At 40.1% G+C, this 18602-nt stretch overlaps 1 protein-coding gene across 8 annotated transcripts in view; it reads left to right on the top strand.

Moving 5' to 3' along the window:
* ATXN1 (ataxin 1) overlaps nt 1-18602 on the top strand; it is a 277784-nt gene that overhangs the window by 73588 nt on the left and 185594 nt on the right. The window contains exon 3 of one of the 8 annotated variants that reach the window (XM_071736398.1): nt 11493-11589. The exons of the other annotated variants lie outside the window; for them this stretch is intronic. The gene's annotated coding sequence lies outside the window, so the exon portion shown is untranslated. The remainder of the gene's footprint in view (nt 1-11492; nt 11590-18602) is intronic. 8 annotated transcript variants of the gene reach the window in all.

Genomic DNA, 18602 nt, shown 5'->3' with positions numbered 1-18602 from the left:
AGCTTTGCAACCCTGATGATTTGCCTGGACAAGCCTTTTATGCCATACAGCCTTCCCCTTCTCCTGGGAAAAAAAATTATTTCTTCTCTGCAGCTTCACTGTGGGTGACTCTTTCCCTGGCCAAACATTAGTTTTTCAGTCCCATGTGCCACTGTCAGTCTTCCCTGTTTTCCAGCTGCAGTTTCTCTTCAGCAGGCATCTTGCTTTTCAGGGTTGTCAGGTAATCTCTAACAAATGAGTTGCATATATTTGTATAATACTACATTCTGGCAGTGTGAAAAAAAAAACATCATAAAAAAAAGTAATTTGTTTGTTTTCTATATACCTAAGCATGAACCCTGAGCCACCCTGTTTGGGTCGTTTGTTCATAAGATAATGGGCTCACTGTTACTTTATTATCCTGTCATATGGTCTGCTAATCGAAGGATTCTGTTACTGTGTTAATAGCAGCACTTCAAATTGATAATGTTAGTAAACCTTAGAAACGTAGTTAAGTTTTCAGGTATCATACTGGTGGAACAAAAGCAACAGCTTGGGCAGTTTTCTTTGAGTTTCCAGTTGTTTTCATGCTGTGACTCAGTTCAAGTCACAAAGTTCTGTAGTAGCAGATTGCAAAAGTTTCAAGATAAAATGTAAACCAAACCAAAAAAGAATATTTAAAAAGCACTTCATTCAGAAAAAGAAAAGAAATTTATTATGGCATGCATTTTGAGTGAGGCTCTTCAGTGAAGTAAAAATTCCTAGCCTGCTATGGAGAAGTACAGGAATGAAACACCATCCCACTGAATGAGCGAAGGTCACAGAAGGTATGAAGTGAAAAAATTTGAGGCTTTTTCTTTTTTTATTTTTTTATTACTGCTTCTTTTGCCAAGAACTGACTATTGATATGATAATGTGGCTATAGCAGATTAAGAAAACACAATTTATTAAATATTCTGGTTGGTTTTTTTGGGAGGTGATGTTGTTGTCAAAAACAATGTTTTTTTCTGAAAATTGATACCTCTCCTTGGTACAGGTAACACTAAAAAAGATACCAATTAAAGGATACTAGAGGAAGAAACACACTGTATGTATTTAACAATAGCTTGGGTATAGTTAGTTTCACTTTTCCTGTATGTAAACAGTTTCCCAAGGTGAGAGAAGCATCTGAAAAAAAACAGCCACATGCTCAGAAGATTATAAAAATAGGTGCAGGGAGCTTGGAGGTACGAGTTACTACTTTTAAAATCCTCCATTGTAAACAAGACTAGATTCCATATTGATGGAGTCCTTTTAAAGGCAGTGCCCTTTTAATCAGCAAACAGGTCCTCTGTGCATCAAATAATTAAAAATAGAGCAAAGTTTCTGAACAAGGCGTCTGGCAGAAGCGTCTGTACTTCCATCTGTGCATGATTAGCAGAATGTTTCATGATATTTAAATAGCACAAGCTTTGCTCTCTTTTTTATTATTTGTTGTGCTGAAGACCTGTTTGCTTGTTAAGTGGTCTTTTTTGAATAGTTACTGGCAAGGAATCAGGAAAGTGTATGAAGACATCTTGTATACACTGCAAATGCCAAATTGTCCCTTTTTTTTCCCCAAAAGACACTGCCCTTACTGTTTCTGATAGGAGTTTTACCATATCCTTCACCTTTTTTTTTTTAAGATTTCTTACAAACCAGTTAGTTTTCAAGTGGCGTTTAGCATGTATTGTGGTCACTGCCCGTGGACTACTGTTTCACTGGTAGGGCTATAATTTTTATAACCATGGAGCTCAGGGTGCGAGTAGGCACCAGGGGGGATTTGCAGCGTACGTGTTTGCAGGTTCAGATCTGCAGCTTCTGCTGGCTGCTGTGTGTCTGATCTGCAGCACACGCTGATCTGTGTAGCCTTACCCTCTCCACGGGGACATAATCAGCCAGGCAGCAGCTTTCCAAGTGGTTTTGAGGCCTTAAGCTGGAACTCCTCCTCGCTGGCAGTCATTCAGCATCGGATTGGTGTGCTCTCTGTCTCTGGCTAGCAACACAGCGCTTTGCAGTTGTAGCCAGTGATTTTGCTTCTTACTAGGAAAGCCTTCCTTTGGAGTTCTCACAGAGACCTGAACAAGTAGGTATGCAATGAAGAGAAACTTATGTCTGGGTGCTCCGTGTATTGCTGTCACAGATTGAGGGCAGTTTTGTTACATGCAGTGCCTTGTTGTTCGGAGCGGGCAGGCTGGCAGGGAGCTGGGACGCTCTGGCGGGCTCAGAGGTCCTTTGTGGAGAGCTGGTATTCAGTCTTTGGACAATTTTTTGTTCTTGGATGGGCATGGAAAATAAGAGCTTTTGTAGCATGTGTAAGTGGGGTTTACTCCGTAGCGGAGCTTTTTGTTGTGTGTGTTTTTGGTTTTTTTTTCTTGTGGTTTAGAAAGGCTGTGATGTTCCATGCATGAATACTGACCTGGGTCATCTCTTAACTTAATTTCAGGACTTTAAAAGAAATTGTGGTTACTACTGGGAGCAAACATAAGTGTGTAAATTCTGTGTGTTCCTACCTCAGACAAAACACTGAGAAGCCTCTGCCTCACAGAAAGAGCCTACTGCGAGCCTCCATGTAGGGTTCACCTTGCCTAGATTGTGCTCTATTACTGGTGTGCCTTCTGCTGTTTCTGGTCCAGCATCCTACAGGATTTCAGAGCAAGTTTTCTTCAGCAGAATTATATCTTACAGAGGCAAGCAGTTGGAAATCTGTGGGGGGGGTCAGGTGGTAGGATCATTTTACAAGTGCCTGTCCATCATGTGGTTCAGTTTCTAGACACACAGGCAGGTCTTAAGATGAATGAGTAGATGTGGAGGAGTCCTGGAAGGACAAGAGAAAAAATGACAGTGTTTTAATGTAAAAGTCAGGGTCAACATGTATGCCCTGTTTGTTCAGCTAGACATCTCAACTAGGCTGTGAAGCAGCTCCACTCATATTTTGCCTACATTGCTGCTTGGAAACTGCTAGTATTGGCCCTCTTTAAGAAGGGATTTTTGCAGAAGGAAGGACAATTTAATCTTGAGCTGATTCTTGATCAAGTAGTTTGGTGGGCCTGGTACTGGCATCCCTCCAGTAGCAGGAAGGAGAAGGAACTCTTGGGCTCATTTTAGAAAGATGTATAAAGTTGTGTTGGTGGGTTGGTTGTACTAAGCCAAGTTCTGTGTTTTCCTCCTAGGACTTGTTCCCAGAATATACCATAATGGAGTTTTTGGAATAGCTTCAGCTTATGTTATGAATGTGAATTAATTAAGAATAGTATGAATTGCATATTGTCGAATGGAATTTGTTTTTCTTGTCTTCTGTCAAGCTCAAGGTACTTCAAACACTTGAAAATAATGAGTTCAGCTGTAATAGTTTAGTGAATCTGTAGACAAACATAGACGTCCTTCTGAGTGCAACAGGAGATCAAAATCAAGGATGTTCTCACTGATTGGAGTAGGAAGAATACTGCTTGTGATGCTAGTATTATCCCTGTTATTATTTGAAAAGCATATTTTACAGGACTGGATTTTGCTGTTTGTTACTTCATTTATAACTCTCAATGCAGTGTAAACAGAATGATGAAGAATTGCAGGGCACATTATTCATGAGCTGTTGTTTAAACCTTGTTGCATATCTAGCCCTGATTATTTCACATCACAACATACTAAATGAAAAGCTGGTAGCCCTTGATTTCCTGAAACAAAATCTGAAACAAAGCTTCCTTTTATACCCTGCAAAAGCACATTGTAACAAAGCAGGTAAACTGGATTAGGGCCTAAAATTGTAGATCCTGTTAATTTGTATGAAAGATGGGGATTCTATTAATTGTCTTAAGGTCTTTGGAGAAGAGGGAGGTGTGTTGTATCACAATTCCTTTCAGCTGGCTGGAACAGAAGGATGGGTAGCATCCAACATACAGACATCCCCAAGTACAAGGTTTGTAGTGGAAACACTGATGACAAGATAGTATAGAGATATTGGCAAGTATTTATGTATCTCAGAGTTTTTGATTACTGTAAACCTGTTGTTTTAGGCTCTGATCCCACTGGTGTTCCTCCTGTTGACTTTTGAGGATTAGAATCAGACCCCTTTGGCTCAAATTTGGAGTTAATTAAGACTTCAGAAAACATGCATGTTCTGAAGTCAGCTTCCTGTATCAGAGGGGAGAACAGTGGAAATAGCTGACCAGTACAATGATACTGAAGTAGTTTATGGCATGATCAAGCCATACACTGAAAATTAAGCTTTCCATGAGTTATTTGAGGCATTTAATTTTGATCTGCTAATAGAATGCTTGATGTATTTTTTCTGCATTCCTCATAAAGTTTTTCTTTGAGAAGGAGAAAACAGTATCTATCTAATCAACAGGTACCTCTCTGTGTATGGGAATAGCCATTCATTATTTTCAGTTTGAAAATTTTCATATACCATATAAAAGCTTCTCAAAAACTTTGTCAGCTTGGTAGAAAGGGGTGACAGTTCAGTGCATTCTCAGCTGTGCAACTCTAATGTATGTTGCTTTTGAAAATACCTACATGTTGCAATAAAAATACCCTTTGCAGCCAAAGATATGTAAACACAATTTAGATAATACAAAAGAAAGAGACTCAACTAAGTACTGAAACAGGAAAAGAAAAATAAAAAAAGCAAAATAAAAAAATCAAAGATCCTTAAAAAAAAAAAAAAAAAAACTGAGTGGTTCACTGGTTCCCTGTATGTTAAAGTTGCTATAATTTAGGAATATATGCGGAACAAAAGTCTAAAATAGTGAATACTATAAATTGAACTTGTACTCGGAGCTCAGTTGTGCTTCAGGAAACGAATAAACGTATATCTTTGCTAAAAACAATGGAAGCCAGTTTGGGGAAATGTATGAGTTCTGCTAGAAAAGCTGAACAATACATCTCTATGTAAAATTGCATGTGACTGGTATAAGTGCTGTTCTGTCACAGCTAGGGCTGATGGAATGGTAAGCAGGTAGCAAAAAAATTTACTGTTTAATATTTCACAGATTATGATTGTTCTGAGTGCTTCAGATAGCACAGGAAACTTGTCATAAACTTGACATTTGAATATTAATATTGATAGTGAAACAGTCTCACCACAAAGAATGCCATGACTGCAGGAGGAAGGACAGTATTTTGATCAGATAAAGACAGAAAAGTTTTAAAGCCCTTTCAGATAGGTGGAAAATATGCCTTCTGAAAACTGGGGCAAAATTACCTTTCAAGATTGTTGTAATATGAATTTTATACCTGTTTTTTTTAATAATCCTATACATAAAAAGTTGGAAGTAGAAAGGTGGTTTCCTGTCATTCATGTATGCCCCATTTGCTCTTTGATGAAGACTGTCTCAAAAAAGTTAGTGGCACTGGCCTACAAAATGTTTTGGATTCACTTGCATATGTGTATGCGGGTTAAAGAAAAGACTATACATGGCGATATTTAGTCTGTACTGTCCATCCTCAAAGTTGCTTGGGATGTATTGTAAGTTATCTTCTATAGCATCAAGATTTGGTTATGGGTTACTTTATTAAAGAGAAATCTTTCTTTCCCAAGCATAAAGTAGGACTGATTTTTTTTTTTTTTTTTTTTTTTTAACAAGCAAGCTTGCTCTGATCACATCTGTGTGCAGGTGAGTCTGTAATTCTGGCTTGCCTGGTTCTTATAAAAATGTTTGGTGAGTTCAGAAGGAGAACACAGCACTTCACCTACAAATGTATACTGAGTTGCATCCTACCTACATGATGGAGTCCATATTGGTTGCTGCCTCTTTGCAATCACAGTGTAATAAATTTCCCCCAAAGAGGATGCAAAGTAAAGGTGGAGACTGGTGAAAATCACTAATGATTGGTGAACAGAAGAGGCCAGCCAAAGCCAAACCTATGTGAGGAACAGGAATATTTATATTTCTGTGCTGTTGCTCTGTGTAGTGCAGTTTTGCTGTGGATGGTTACCCCCCTGTTGATAAATCCCTTGATAGCTTTTGGCAATGATGTTGTTTTGTAGATGATTTGATAAGTCACTTAGCTGGTGGTAGTGCTGATAGGTACCTTGTTTTCCAAAATTCCTTATCACAGAATACATAGAGGACAGTTTTGGCTTTGTACTGCCAGCATATGTTGCACTACTTTTATTCTAGCTATTTAGCTGTGTGCAAGCTAGTTAAAGGTGTTCTCTTTCTTGGGGGACAGGAAGGAAGAGTTCGTCAGCCCCCTTTCTGAAAGGGTTTTGGTACTTATGACTTTTTTCCCTTTAAAAAGGGAAACTTTTGCACTTTCAGACTCTCTTATTTTCTGATGTGATTAATGGTAACTTTTATCTTTAGAGTGCAAATGAAATTTTAGCATACTTTTGCACTGTTATCCTCACTGCACAAACGACTTACCAGACAATTAAAAAAGATGGGTATGTATGTTAAAAACAAGCAAAACCAAAATACAGTTTACCTTCTGAAATATTTATATACTCACAGTTGTAGGTGCTGTAGCATATTTTTGCCAAGTTGCATTGTTCTGCTTTGCATCATGGAAGCAGCTCCTTCCAGCAACGTGGTACCCAGACTCCAAGTATTAGGAGAAATGGGGTAGGTGAGTAGAACTCTTGCAGTGCCTTTCTGTCTCAGCAGTGAGAGAAACAAGCCCTCTGAGGTGCCTTTTGCAGGGGAATGATGTTGGGGAATCCGGGATCCCTGCCAGTCATCAGCATTCCTGTCCAAAGGGTGAAACAACAGCACTTTTATTAGAAAATTCAAATATCACCTGCTGCCAGTGTGCATATACAAACAGGGCAGACTCCTGACCCCAGGCTGATGCCAATGGTGTTTTAGCCTGCCCAAGCTGTTAGGGGCAATCTTATTTTCAATGAGGAGACCTGGGCAACAAAGTAACACGGGGAGATCTTACTCTTAGGGGCTGTGCTGTTTTTAAGGTGATGCACAGCCCATATGGAGTAGATGGACAATGTTGTCTTAGAAGCCTTCCAGTTTGCTATTATTTTTAAGTAATTTTGCCCAGGCACAAGTGATGCTGACTGTGTGGGAAGCCTCTGGAGCTACAAAGAGTGGAAGGTGAATCTTCCATACCTTAGGTTAGGTTGGAACTAGTAAATGATGTTTTGTTTTGTTGCCAGCTATTTACCCATCTGTCTACATCTCTGTTCTAAATAAAAGCCAAGAAAAAAAAAATACTCAGGAGACTTTGGCCTGTTACAAGACGGGTTGCTGTAACAGAAGATTATATAGATCTGTTTTACTGCCTGCTCCTAACACAGAGGTTTAGAAAAGCATTCTGATTTTGAACTACACAGCCCAAATTGGGAGTTATCACAGAAAAAAAAAATACTGTTTTTTTACATCCTATACTTGCTCTGTTTCTTTAACTATTTCCCCAGTTATCAGCTACATCTACTGTCAGAATAATAGGTTAAACAAATTATATTTTTTAGTGCTGTAGTATAGCTGCTCCTAGGGACGCAGGAGTAAATCGTTATGAGAACATAAATTTTCTGATTTAGTGCTGAACCTGCTTCCTTGATGTTAGTGCAGATTAATGGAATTGGGATCAGACTTTTAGAGAATGAGACTAATAAAAAACCCTAAACCCCAGCAGTTGTGTCCTAGACCTGACCAAGTTAAAAATATGAATGAAAAATTGACATATGCCTAATCCTCAGTTAATATTCATGGTGAATGGAATAATCTTCCATGGAGCTGTGAGTGGCCAACATACTACTGTACATCAGGGCACTATTAATCCACAGATTGTTGAGCGTATGGAAACTCCTCCAAAGCATTACCATACCCACTGCATGCTTTTATCTTTGTATTACTGTTTAAAACTAGATTTTAGTGTGTCTCTGGGAATATATGTAGTCTTGGAAAAACTGCCTCCACCGTGCTATTTCCTAGCAATATGTTATGTGGTCAGGATGTACACTTCATATTCAAATTACACATGCTGCAGAATTTGCAGAATTTGTGACTTTGATTTTAAAATACTTGTCATTTCTGGAAACACCCCAAGGTGTAACTGTCGACAGCTTCCCTCTTCTACATAATTATTAAATATTTGTTTTCAAAGCTGAATCATTAGCCAGCTGGGGAGTGGGTTTCCCAGTTAGTGATTTTACAACCTTACAGTCAGGACCGTGACCCTGCAAGTTTTCTTAACATTATTGCTGTCCTGTTCATCAATACATGTTAAGTACTGAAGCCTGTTAGCTGAATGCCTCACCTCCTGGAGTGCAATTTATTACCCTGCTGTTAAGAAAAAGTGGTAGCTAGGGAGAGGTGCATGCAAAAGCACAGTCTAATTTAGTTTAATTTGGAGATATTTTGCTTGGCATGGGTTGCCCAAGGAGAAAAAAGTTGTTTACATTTATTATCAGAGCTGTCTATCTCACAGATGGACCCTTGGGAGTGAAAATTCAAACCCTGCAAGAGTAGGCAAGAATTTGTCCTTCTTGGGGAGACATTTTGTAGACATAGGGGTGGGTTGTGGGAGTGCCTAGGAGTCTTGTGCCTGAAGCTGTGAAAGCTGGGGCCTTGCTTGTCCATGTGCTGTTGAGGGAACTTCCTGGAGGTGAGCGACCAGATTTTCATTTTTCCATTCTGCTGCACCTTCACTGTTTTTTTTTTACTGTTGTTCCTTGCTGCTTCAGGGTCAGGATGGTCCCAGCTGTGTGCTTGTGGGTGTCCAATGCCAGTGGTGGAACTGGGGTGTGGGGTCTGGCTTCAAGCCTGCAGACCTTCTGTAAATTTCAGGATACCCAGAAAAATATTAAGGTAACTAATTGCTAAGTCTGGCATTTGTTTAAATACACCCCAAATGCTGCACAGTATCTATAACCCAATTTTTTCCATCCTGTAGGAACGTTGTCCCTTTGGGGTAACAGGATAAAAGATGGTATTGTAGATACAGCAGTGCTACAGAGTGTGTGCACAACCCTGGAGGAAAGTATCATGCTGTTGCACTCTTTGCTGCAGGTTGCTTGCTGTAAAATGTTTGTTGGTTACGTTGGTTCATTAGTTTGCAACATAACTGTGGTTTTTAGTTTGTGTTCTGTGTTGGCAATAGTGACCAGAGGCTGTGGTCTGCAAACTCGTTGACTGCCTCTGGAAAGCAAGCTGGTGCCCAGTCACTCTGTTGGAGGGCTTCACTTCCACCAGGAACACTTTAGGGAGCTTGGTAATGGAAAAAGATAGAAAGCCTGCTCAGCCCTTCTACAGGCAAAGTGAGATCATGAAGTTCTCTTTTTGGTGTGCTGAATGTTTTGTAGTTTTTTTAATATTTTTTTCATCTTCACATTGTTTCTTCTGCTTCCGTCCTGTACATTTTCAGTCAAGTGAGCTCTCTCTTTCTCTTTGAATATACCTTCTTGTTTTTTTTTTTTATTATATCCAGAATTACTTATTGATCTAATAAAGTAGTTAACTGGGTGGCTTTGAAAACACGGTAGGGTAACATAGTGAATTTATTTAAAAGTTCACGTTTGGCATACAACATCATATAAAATTACTGAATATTCGGCAAGCAGTTTTCTAGTTACAGCTGGTTTCAGAGAACTTGAGAGGTTGCTGGAAAAATCGTCCTTTGGAGTAAAATGTTTCCTGCTTGTTTTCATTATGAAAAAGAATAAACTGTTACTGTCGCTGTGCATGGGAATTCATCCATTTTTTAGACCTTCTGGTAAATAGTAATACTCTGCTGGCTGTTTTTGAGATGCTGAAGTGTGGAAGTGAAAAAAGCCTTCATTTTTTCCTTGGACATTATGCAAAGAGTTCTTTTTTTCTTCTTCTTCTTTTCTTTTTTCTTTTTTTCATTTTCTCTGACAGGTTTTTAAAAATTCCACTGCACCCCAGTAGACAGGATCAAAACAAGAGAAACCTGTCCTGAAAGTTCAGCCCAGTTTTTATCTGAACGTGCTGCCTCTCTTGCTTCATTGCAACTTTACCGCAAGTCCCTGGCACAACAGAGCAGACCAAGCTGCAGAGTAATCCACAGCTTTGCTTAATCTTCAACAGTCAGGCTGGCAAGAGATAGGAAAATGTTCTTCAGTGGGAGATTTGATGCTTAGAAAGGTCTGAGAGGGAGCACAGAGTTGTGCCTGTTTCACGTGGGTATGGCCACGCTCCTGTGGTCCAGGTCCCGTGTCTGCTGGTGCTCTGGTGTGGGGTGAGTGAAAAGGAGCAGCAGGTTATGCCCACAAGGCAGGCAGGAAAGCTGCCTGTCCCTCCTGGCTGTCTTCTCCTGGTTCTTTGGTGGGCCTTGCCCACACACATGGCAGGGAGGTGCTTGCTGGGAGGGTCGCTCAAGCAGCATTCTTCATGCTAGGACAGCTAGGACTCATGGAGCCTTGCTGGAGTTCGGTATAATTAGTATAATTTAGCTTTCAGTCATCTGTAATAGTATCAGGAGGCTGTTTCTGCTTTGCATAACTTACTAGAAAAGATATTTTTTGCTGTTCTACATGTATGCCTTATATAGAAGAACATGCGGTGTGGCTTTTTGTCAGGAGACAGCATGAACTGTGGTTTCTAGTGTCAGGACCAGCAAGTGTGAACTCTGCATCAAAATGCTTTTCACAAGCATCCTTTAGGCCCACTAGGGAGAAGTACTGCTGGGTGTGCAGGATGCCCATACCCAGCTGCTGGGCAAATGCCTACTCTGGTCCCCACTGGCATCAACGGAGTTTTTCCACTGAGTTTATTAACAGTAGAACTGAAGAAGTAATCTTAGAACTCTTCCAGCCTCAATGAAGCCTAAAGTTGGAATGAATGGTAAGAACCCTAAGTGATAGGATGAAAGCAGTAGGCTAGGAGGAAAAAGAAAGTCCAATAAAATTTTGTAATAAAAGACACCCATAAATCTTCAGGACTTTAAATTTGAAAGAGTAGATCCATGCTTATAGGCTTGGTACAACTTTCATTTTTAATTTGCTTCCTTGCTTCAGATTTCTTCCTGCCAGAGAAATGGTCTGTGTGCCTGCTCTGTGCAGCTGGGGAGTCCCTGGTCTGGTTGTGCCAGAAGATCATAGCCAGGGCACACGATAAAACTGGGTCTTCCCTGGGGTGATGATGGCTCTTCGGTACCTGCGTTTGGCTGGTTTTACAGATCATAAAATGCAGGTGGTAGGGCATTAGAAATATTATAGACTGTCAGATATATTTTGGTACTTTTGGCTGGACTAATTGCTGCTTTTAATCGACTTCAGATTTGAGATTTTGGGGACTGAGAGGGTTTGGATGTAAATTTTGTTCATTTGGTTTTGAAAAAGGAAGTTCCTTAATGCTTTGAAGAAAAAAAAAATGAAGACAGAACTGCAAGTCTCTTCCTTAAATCAAAGTTTTTTTGCCTGAAATGGGAACAACTCTGCAGAAATGTTTTGAGTAAACATGTTCATAACTGCTTCTCTGAGACACTGGCATCCTTTCTTCTTAATGTTTTACACTTTTGTGGTGTCCTGGTGTCTCTCACTCAGTGATGTGTTTGTTCTCTTGGCACCTCCATTACAGGTGTATACTTTTACATCCATTTGATAGTTGCCACCACGATTTGAAACTTCATCTGAAGAGCCCACTCTGGGAGCACAGGCTCTTGACACCTCTGTAGGTGAGATTTTTAAGTTGCTGAGTGAAAGGTCTTTCCCCCTGCAGCCCTCACTTTCTCTCTACCTTTGTTGCGGCTTCTTCATTTCTTAGAGGGGAGAAACACAGTTACTGAGTCATCTCAACTGATTGTTCAGCACAGAACTGGAGAAAATCTAGGTCAGACATGGAAAGTGGTTGATGATGTCCAGTTGTAGCAGATGTGAGGGATCAGTGAGTGTGGTATAAACACTGGGAATATGGCTGAAGCTCATGTGTGTCTGTGAGAGGACAAGGAGTTAGCTCCTGTCTTCTAGAGATAGTACCTGAGAATGGGATCACTTTTATTCTGCAAGGTAGAAAAAATGCACCTTATTGTGAGAATGGTTTATTGATACCTAACAGTACAGCTTGTGTGGTTTTTGCCTGTGTGTGTTAAAATACTGTAGACTAACACCGGGTCTCTTACCAGGGAGCACTGCCACACATAAGTTAACTTTTGTACACTGAAGTGTTTGCACTGTATGAAACTTCATTATGAAAAATATTTTTTATTAAAGTTAGTATTTTGCTTTTATGACTGACTTCTAAAGGATGTTTGTTTTAATTTGTACACGAAAAACAACAAAAATGTTTCCATTACAGTATGTGGGATAATTGTGTATTTCACGGGTCTAGTAAAGTACAAAATTGTTTGACATTTGGCAGAGTACCTCTGCATATTCTATAGCATATTCTCAAAAGTAATGGAAGCATAAGTGAGAAGTGAAAGAACCTTTTTTTAATAGGAAATAATGTGTCTATACGTGAGGCTCTAGTATATATTTTTTCTCTTTTAGGCTATATTATGTATGATAAATTATGAAAAAAAAAAACAACCAAAAAACAAAAGGAGAAAAAGAAGACTGTGCCTCTCTCTTTGCCAGTTCTCTCATGCTTCAGACAATACTGCATCAGGATATGGGATGTGATTGCAGCCATATTCTTAGTTGTATTTAAAAAACATTATAGTCCTTAGTGAAATAGTCTCCAGAATGAGAAAGCTAGAATATAGGCAAATGTAAGTATATTGCACTGCCAGTGTAATATAATACATAAGGAGCTGCACCACTGTTTAGATCAGCTCTTCTTTCATAATGGGCTGCAACTTGTTTACTAATGCTTGAAAGCTTGTACACATCAAATAAATCTCTGGTATTTGGGCCATAGTGTACCAGCATTATGCAAAGGGAAGATTAACCACACTATATTAAGCTATGATCCACTTTACTCCTGATTCCTAGCTATACTAAATCAACAAAACCATCAAAGAACAAAATTAGTGGAAGGGTTCCTCAGACAATAGATTTTTCATGTTTATTTGTGTTATTGTTAAGAAAAGGGCAATCAGAAAAGCAAATCTCCTTGGGGCTCAGGGCATTATAAATTAATCATAAGTGAGCTTTCGGGTGTGAAAAACTATCAACAGATTCAAATGCTACATAGCTGCATTGTATGGTGTGTATGGTGCAGCAGCTGAGAGACAATGCGCTCCCTTTGACTGATGGTGCTGCTAATTGATGGTCTTCAGCAAGCATTGCACTGGCAAATCTGACACAGAACAATTTTGCAGCAGTGACTCAAAAGACTTTCTTAACATGAAGCATCTTTATTGCATATAATTTTAGCTCTTTCCTGTTTTTACTTTGCTCTCTTTCAGTGAAAAGGTCAAGAAAAGCAGTAGCTCAGTGGCTGAATTTTTCAGAAGTGCTTTAGAGCAGGGAAAGTGGGGAAACCTCTTAAAGTGGTGTCTAGTGCAGTAAGTTAAGCCTTTTGTTTGTTATTTTTTTTCCTCCCTGTTTTTTGTTGAATCCCCTCTATCAAATTAATTACAGTGTCTTCTACAATATATCTAGGCAGGTGTGGATCTCCTCATCCCAACCTCAGCTTTCCCCCTTCCCCATGGGTGGATGTTGCCATATGAAACCTATGAGCCCCCCTTGCTAGACAAGGTAGCATTGAGTCAGCTGTGTAGTTCCATAACATGAACTGTTCATCTGCCCTAAATGTACCTGGTTTTTATATTCAGTTTTAGAGAATTATGATACACAGGATGGGCCTCTTTCTGCTTCGCTTTCCCTGGACGTGTGTGTGCATGCACCCACACACTTGAATGCTTTCTCTTTGTCACTGTGCTCTGAAAGCCACCAGCTGTATTAAGGAGAGATTTTCAAGGCCCAAAACAAGCTCTTGGATTTTCCCTAAAGTAGTAAGATAATTATATTTGATATTGCTATCACCATAAGGAATGAAAAAGGACAGAACAGTAATCTTTACTTTACAGTAACAGGTAGAAATGGAGGCATCCAAGAGTTTCTTGGTATAGCTGTAACAATTCAGATTGGTGGTCAGAGCCTTGAAAAGTTAAGTGCTGAAAATTCAGATTTAATTTATAGCATGAAAATAGGATGGCTTATAAGTTTAACTCACTGAAGGGTGCTAAGCATTTCCAGCTGAGGCCAAAAGGACTTTCAGCTGGTCAGCAATTCTTGTGATTGGCCCTGTTACTACTTACTATAATTTTGTGACACAGCTGATATTGCTGCATTTTTTCATAGGTATGAGGGTTTTTTTGTTCACATCTTTTCACGCCTCATTTGGTAACTCTTCTGTTCTGCAAAACTGGCAGGATGACACCAGGCAACTCCCTCATCCTTTTGTGTTAGGACTAATCCTCAGGGTTCTTTCTGATATGTCTCCAGAAATATGTATTCAACCTAGGTTGAATGCTAACTTGATTTGTAATATTAAAATGTGGACAGTGCAGATCACTTTCCAAGTATTTTCTGTCTCTTAAAAAGAAATTGTAGAGGTGTACATGAAGAGTTCTAGTTTTAAGCTCTCTGTCATAATAAAAAAATGTTTTTAAAATACAGATGTACTTTGGCACATGTCTAAGTACTTGGTTGAATCTCTACATTTGGCTTCGTTTAGCATCCTTGGAGTTTTACAAATAACAATCAGATGGCCGATCATTTAATAGGTTGTGGTATTTTAGTGCTCTAAATTGTGTTTTTCTGCTTTGGTGTGATAGACAGATTTTTATTTTAGTTTCAGATTATATGGCTTGTTTTTACTTCAGTCTATTTTTACTTAACATATGATTTAATTAAATTTTTGTTGCAATGATTGATAGTTGCTACATTTGATACCTGTTTATAGTCATTTATTCATTACTTTTTCAGTGTGCTGGTATTTGTCAGAAGAAAATGATATTTTTTTTTTCCCATGAAAATGAAGGTATAAATTACTGTAATTTTGGGATACATTTCTAGTATGATGAAGCAGTATTCCCTTGGTGAGTTTTCTGCTATGGAAAACTGGGTTATGGATAATGTATTTTAGAAAAGACCTGCATTCATCTAAAGAGGAATAGTATAGTGTGACTCCTGGAAACTATAAGAAGAATCTAAATATATCTATATTTGTATTCAAAGTATGCATCAGCATCTGCAGTGTTGCTCTTCCTGGTTTGCTTAGAGACTGGAAATGGTTGTTTGTGGGTTCTATTCCTGATTTTTAAAATTCTTTTTGCCCCAGTTCTGTCAGTGGTGCATGGTGCACCTCTCATGCAAGGTGCATGGTTCATCCCTCTGCATCTCAGTGCAGTCACCTGCCATGTTCTTCCCAGAGCTGTCCTACATCTGCCCCTGATGCAGCTGCTTTAGGTCCTGAGGTACCCACAGTTGGGAAGATCAAAATGTAAGTCATGCAGATATGTGACTTTGTATTTTAGTGACAAGTACAAAAAGGATCTAGCAAAATTACGTCTCAAGAGTAAGCTGTGGGAGGAGAGAGGAGATGATATATTCTTCCTTGCTGAAATCATAGTGTTAACGTTCTTGGCAGCATCCCTGAGCTCCGCAGTAACTTCTGGTTTACATTTTTAAAATGCACCAAAGAGCATATACTGTTTAATTCTGGGTTGTATTACGCAACCGAACACGATTGCCTCATTGAAGCACATCTGCATTGCGAGAGTAAACTCTCCTGGGAAGCAAGCGCATCTTCTGCAGCAGTTGGGGTGAGGCGTGGGCAAAGCATTGCTATTTTGGCAAGCAGAGGGAGCCAGTGTTGGAAAGCTGCCTCACCTTTCACTTTTCATGGAATTTACCCTTTCTCCCTGTTTCAGGCACCAGCCGCTGCCATTTGCTTCTCCTAGTGCTGGTGTGCAGCTGGGGATGCTTTCAGTGGTTGATTAAAGCCTTCATCTAGGTTCTGGAAGCCGTGGTCTTTGCTGCCTGTCTTCTTTGGGATCCCTGAGATGGATAGGCTATTAGGAAGCAGTAAAGAATGCAATTCAGTAAACACCTGGAAGAGCTGAAAAAATGTTTTGTTTAAAAAAACCCAAAACCACACCTCTGTGATAGTATCATATTAAAGTGATAAGTTGGCAGCAGCTAACAGCAGGTATAAATTCCCATCATTTTTGTGCGGGGTTTTGTGTTTACATTGTTTGTTTAGTTTCCAAGCCTCTCTCTTGCTGGAAGCAATGTCACGCTCCTGCTTTCTCAGTTCAGCTGAAGTTCTTTCTGTCATCTTAAAGCTTGGTTATCAACCCTCCTATTCCTCTTATTGGCATGCATTACATTTTTATGGCAGTGTTTAACAAAGAGTTCCCAACAGCTCCTCTGACAACGTAATGGAACTTCTCTCTCTTGCAGAAGTTACTTCGTCTTTTATGGGAGGCTCTGGATGGTTTCTAACATGGCTTTATTTGCAGCAGAAGGGGTATCTGGTTGTATGGTCTGTACTATGGGTGCACAGAATTCTACCAGGCGTTATTCAAAGTAGTTGTTCATGGTTTGCTATTAAACTCCAAGACTCGAGTGAGTAAGATTCCCCAGGGGTCTGTCCTGGCTTCAGTAATACTCATTGTTTTCATTATTGAAATGATGGATGGAGCAGAGAGAGCTGTTACTAAATTTACATAGGATAAGAAGCATGGGGGGGAGGGGACTACAGGCTCCTCAAAGGGCAGGATTAAAGCTCAGAGCAGCCCTGGCTATCTGAAGGAATGGTTTGGGGAAAAAACCAAGGATTCAAACTTAGCAGCACTGCACAGGGATAGAAATACCCAGTTGCATGATGCATGATGGGGAATGGCTGACTCAATAGTGGTCCAACAGAAGAAGAAGGTCTGTGAGCTGGAGCTGGGCTGTGCTGGAGGCAGTTTGGCCCGGTTTAGTTGAATAGGGTGTTAAAAATCACAGCTGGTTCCCAGAACACCAGAGAAAACCAGCTTGCAGTGTGTCCTGCTCTCGTGTCCCCTGGGAGCCAGGCTGCCCCTGCTCTGCTGAGTAGGTTGCTTTTCCTTCCCTGCTCTGCCTGCTGCAGTCCCAGCCCTGGAGCTGGTGACTGTGCATTCCCATCTTGAGTGTGTGTGTGTGGAAGAGCCCCAGCTCAGCTCCTTCCAAACTGCATCCCTGGACAGCATGAGAGTAGGGAATCGTAGACTAGAGACTGTGGGTGTGTCATACAGACATACAAGGAAGAAACAATTCACCGTCTTTGCTCCTCAAAAACGTGCTGGTTTAGGGTGTGTGAAGAAAAGGCACAAAATAATCTGTCCACTTAGTGCTGGAAATGGCTCAGCATCTAGTTCGGGGAACAATACAGTCAAGAGCCATCAGAAGATGAAAGACTTGGGATTCTTTAGTCTACAGGGGAGAAGGCCAGTAACAGACATGATAGTGTTCAAGCATGTAGAAGGTTCATGCAGGGAATAAACTAGTACACAACTGCTGGGGTTAGGAGGAGAAGAAATGGGCTTAATTTGAAGGTGGCAAGACTTGGGTAAACATTTAAGAAAGCTTTCAAGTGATAAGGGTGTTTTGGTGCTGCAGTCATTCTCCTATGAGAAGGCTGTGGAAGCATCATCACTGAAGGTTTTTGTAAAACAGTTAAACCTCTTCCTGCAATATGTTGGGCATTGCTTTGGGGAAGGAGGTGGAATGCATGCTTCTGAAGGTCGTTTCCCAGGAAATAATGAAGTTTTTTTTTGTGGTTTTGTGAACTTAGGTACTCTCTAATAACCCGGCAATTAACTCAGAAGAGTAGCAAGTCATTATTGCAACATATCAATGGTAAATAGGCAGCTGATTTATGCACAAAAAATGATGATGTTATCCTTCTGCTCTCTGTTCTAGTTTTAAAGAAAATCTGTGAGTAAGCTAATTTTACTGGAATGTTTCAAAAGGCTGTTCCTGTAAATATATTACTCTATACAGAAATAGAGGAAGTTATGTTGGTTGGCTCTGTTTATTGAAATATTGTGCAAACACAATCAATATCCACTAATACAAAGCATGGCTATAGTAAAACCAGCAATACTCTATGAGGCATGGGAGTTTTACACTAGAGCATGATGTATTTTCAGCGTAGATGTTTGTGCACTTGTGTACTTTTTTTATGTGGAGTCAGGGAGCAGGCTGAGAAGAACTAGGCTTTAATTATCTTATTGCTATCTATATACTTAAGTTATTCTTCTCCGTTGTCTCGTTACGTTAAGTGCATGTGGCAGCAATTGAAGAACAAACCTCAAACTTGTCCTTTGCATCTTAAGCCAAAAAGCACCCTGGCAGCTCCTGCAGCCACTGTGATTGCATCTCCCCGTGCATTTACCATTCAGTGATGGGGATGGCATGGGGAAAAAGGAGAGGTTCTTCCCCATGGTGTAATCTCCTGCCTTGTAGTACCTTGGATACCTTCCTCCTGCTTTCCTCACTGGGGGATCACCTCCATAACTTCTTCAGTTTCTACAGGTCACCTGTAGCCTTCTAACTTGGTTTCTGCTATAGAGCTTCATTTTTTCTTTTTGAAACACAGCTTCCCCTGCCCTCATTTCTGGGCAGAACAGGGGCTGTCTGTGCTGTAACAAAATGAAGGGAGTGGTGGAGGTGCTACAAGACACCCCAAGGAGAGACTCCTGAGAAGATAGGGCCAGGCTGTTTGGGTCTGGTGAGACCAGCTGGGCTCTTTTTCTCTTGATCAGCACAG

This window comes from Heliangelus exortis, chromosome 2, assembly GCF_036169615.1.
Source record: "Heliangelus exortis chromosome 2, bHelExo1.hap1, whole genome shotgun sequence".
In the NCBI taxonomy this organism is placed as follows: domain Eukaryota; kingdom Metazoa; phylum Chordata; class Aves; order Apodiformes; family Trochilidae; genus Heliangelus; species Heliangelus exortis.
The sequence above is the reverse complement of the archived record's forward strand: the minus strand, read 5'-3'. Positions and strand labels throughout refer to the sequence as shown.